Source organism: Sinocyclocheilus anshuiensis, unplaced genomic scaffold (assembly GCF_001515605.1).
Source record: "Sinocyclocheilus anshuiensis isolate Anshui unplaced genomic scaffold, SAMN03320099.WGS_v1.1 scaffold94, whole genome shotgun sequence".
Lineage (NCBI taxonomy): Eukaryota > Metazoa > Chordata > Actinopteri > Cypriniformes > Cyprinidae > Sinocyclocheilus > Sinocyclocheilus anshuiensis.
In genome coordinates, this window is record NW_015546049.1 from 399,632 (window position 1) to 403,815 (window position 4,184).

The 4,184-nt window shown below is 39.0% G+C and overlaps 1 pseudogene; it reads right to left on the bottom strand.

Annotated features, from left to right (window-relative positions):
• LOC107699094 (ubiquitin-associated domain-containing protein 2-like) overlaps nucleotides 1–4,184 on the bottom strand; it is a 28,260-nt pseudogene that overhangs the window by 11,720 nt on the left and 12,356 nt on the right.

Sequence of the window (4,184 nt, forward strand, 5' to 3'; positions counted from 1 at the left end):
TTGGAAACAAACACACACACACACACACACACACACACACACACACACACACACACACACACACACACACACACACACACACACACACACACACACACACACACACACACACACACACACACACACACACACACACACACACACACACACACACACACACACACACACACACACACACACACACACACACACACACACACACACACACACACACACACACACACACACACACACACACACACACACACAATATTTTAATATTTTGAATTATGTGGATTATGTGAACTATATGTTGTTTCAGACCCCATTAACTTTCATTGTACTGACAAAAGCAGTTATTTCTTCAAAATATCGTCTTTTGTGTTCCACAGAAAAAAGTGTTATATAGGTTTGGAGCATCATGAAAGGGATAAAATATTGACAGTATTTTCATTTTTGTCATCTTTTCTTACTAGAAACCACAATCACTGTGTGCTCTAATGGTAAAGCATCCTATAGTAGCTTTAAAGGGATAGTTCACCCAAAAATGAAAATTACCCCATGATTTACCCACCCTCAAGCCATCCTAAGTGTATGTGACTTTCTTCTTTCAGACAAATACAATCGGAGTTATATTAAAAAATGTCTTGACTCTTCCAAGCTTTATAATGTCAGTGAATGGGTGTTGAAATTTTTTTATTGGAAAAGTCCAATAAAGTGTATCCATCATAAAAAGTAGAGGTTGACCGATGTATCGGTTTTGCCCATTAAACGGCACCGACAGTTAATTGCTGGAACTAAAATCCATGCCAATAGTTTTTCCGGGTTGCATCCATTGCTGGAGTGGCTGAGAAGAGAGCGACCTCTAGAGGCAGACATCACTGACACCACGTGCTGTTTGTTTTGACACGTGACACTGCACGCTGCACAGAGCAGGACACTTCACGACGCGCGGATTTAAAACAGACAACAAAACGGTGTATATACAGCACACTATAGAGCATGGTTTCATATCATTACTAAGTAATTAACTGTTGACTAAATGCTGTATTAGTGGAGAAAGAACAGCAGTATGTTTGCTATTAAGGCTGAGAGGACGCGAACATTAGCAGCGCCTCAAATGGTTAAAACAATGTGACCAAAACAAACGCAAGTCTGACGCAAATGCTTAATGTCATGATTGTTACTATCTATTTGCATTAGTTTATATCCAGCTGGTGACATTAATGCATTTGTTAGCCAGCGAAGTTGCAGATTTAAAGCTGTCACGTGAGAAAGCAAACTGATATGTTCATTTAACAACAGAAGTCCTGCCGCGCCAGAGCACCATCTCACACAGTTTTCCATTAAATGACATTACATTTGTCCCAAATTGTTGTTAATGTTAATTGTTGTTAATGACTTCACCCTGGGCTGTAAAATTGTGTATTGTGCTTTTTCAGTAAAACGTTTATTTTTCTGTGGCTCTAATAAAGTCTGTATGTTTCATATAGAGAGCTATAATATAGATCGCGCTTTTTCTTTACGTTTTGCTCTGTTTTTTTAAACACCGAACTTCAAACTCATCTATGCCGCTTTTTTGATCATTCTTGAAGTTAACTTTTGCCCGTTTGATGATTAAATAAACTGTTTTAGGCCGCTGCTTGAACTGAACGAGACGCATCCGCTAGGGCTGCACGATATATCGTTTCAGCATCGATATCGCGGTGTGCGCATCCGCGATAGTCACATCGCAGGATGTGCGATGTTTAGTATAGGCTACTGATCGTTATATTTATACTGATTGTTTTCTTTGCTCTCACACAGACACAATGTCTACACCGGACGCGACAGCTGTACAGAGATACCCATTTTAAATACATTTAGTAGCAGAGCTACTGCACGCGATTTTCAGTACTGGAAATCCATTTATCCTGTTGAAACTTCAGCGTCGTCGTGGAGAGCGCAGGTCACGGTTGCTTAGCAACGGCAGACGCCACGAAAGCGCAAGCTCCCAAGCGCTTTGAAAAGAAGGAGAAAGCGGCACGACTGGCGTTTTCCCACGCGTTTTTAGGCGTGACATGTGAAAGGCCCCAAAGTCTGTCTACACTGGATGCGACAAAGTGACCATTGCCAATCATTTGAACTTTGTGTCAGTATGTCATAAAGAGAACACCGTTAAAGAGAACATCAGTTTACTGTCGGGGATTTGTCATGCCGCGCCACACCCAGTGTAGACAGACAGCATCACTGATTATTATGGGTTCATTGTATTTTGTCGCGCCGCGCCACTCGCTTCCGGTGAAGACACAGTAAGAGCCACGCGGATGCATGTGAACACTAATTTCTGTTCACTTCTGCGTCTATTTGTGCCTGAAATAGCCTACTGTGCTCTGCAAGTATCCTTGTAAACACAGTTGCTTATGGCTTAGGTGAAGGGAAACAATTGAGATAGAAAATGGATGTGTAATAGTATATTGGTTTACAGCAGTTTAATGTTCCTGAGGCTTTCTGTGTTAAGAGTGTTAATACAAAATCACCCCAATTATTGATTTTTTTTTTTTCCCAAATAAACTATTCAAGTCAAGTGGTGTTTTTTTTTTCCAAATCGCAATATATATCGCAGAAAAATAAAATATCGCAATGTGAGGTTTTTTCCAATATCGTGCAGCCCTAGCGTCCGGTGTGTGTGTGTGTGTGATACCTGCGAGTTCTTCTAGACGCGGCGCTGTGCTTTTGCCCAGTGTGTGACTAAAATATTTGTTATTTTAATTAGATAATCATCGCGTGTTCTAGAATAGAAGCAATTAAAGGGTGAGAGTATACATAAAACATCTGTTTACATTAGTTAATGAACTAACTTTAATGATCAATATATAATTAATGTACAAAGTATGGTTCAGTATAAATTTGTTTTAATAGTAAATTACTTTTTTAGTTTTTGTTCAGTATCTATTTTTAAAACTATCGGTTGATTAATCGGTATCGGCCAGTGTGGTCCAACCTAGCTATCAGTAAAATCCACTATCTCGGCTATCACTCCCCCCCTAAAAAAAAAAAATTCACCATACACATGTAATCATACTTACTAAAGACCATTACAAATGAAAACAAGTAAACACAGAAATTTAACATGATGCAATTTTAACTGAGCCATCTTATACTTACTAGTCCACTACAAGCAACCACCCACATGTAGGCACTTGAGGTCAGGAGTTGATGACAAGGTAACAGAACAACAGAAAAACACAAGAAATTCAGAATAATGTGAAGAAAGCACTTTCACATCCACAAAATATCTTTAAAGCATTACAAACCAGCAGCACTAATTTACAATCATCCATAAACAAGTGTTTGAAAGAAACATCTTATTTGATGCAAGAGTGGAACAAAATGTGAACATTAACTTAAAGGCACAATATGTAAGATTTTTTTTTTAAATATCCAAAAACCACTAGAAAAGTTTTATATATTTTGCTGACTTGTATACTTACATTATCCCAAATGTTTCGAAGAATGTTTAAATCCAGAGAAATAAGCTATTTTAACTAGTGACACGGACCGTGTCCATAGTGTCATTGTGTCGCCTGCCAATGACGTCATAACCCCTCGATTTCTGGTTTTGTTTTGTAGAAAACATGGAAACACCAAAGATGCTTTAATATGCTATGCATTTTATTAGACAGGTGACGACCGCACGGAGTAGCTTTATAACAGAACGTTCAAATGTATCTAGTATGATAAAACAGCGCGGCTTACTTCCGCTGCTTTCCGGAAGGAGCGGAAGCATTCGACTGTGGCATAATAAAAGCTCCGCTGCCGTGTGTCACACTCGTTCAGCGGCCTCGTTTTGCTTCGACGGCTTTCCGCCTCACTCTGCTTCATACTACGACGTTAATAAATCTTTAATACATTAGCTCATCCATGAACATAATTTCTGCCTGAGTCCCGTCAGATTGCGTCGGCTGTGGGGATGAAGATGACAACTCCCATGATTCCACACTCAGTCACAGCGTCATCTAACTATGCCTTTGTTTCTTTGTTTGTTTTGAATACGCGCCCTCCAGTGGCAAAAAATTACATATTGTGCCTTTAATGAAACCTAATGAATTATTTATTATTAAGAGATTTAATTACATTGGTTAGTATAAGTGGCTATGTTAAAGGGGTCATATGATGTTGCTAAAAAGAACATTATTTTGTGTATTTGGTGTAATGAAATGTGT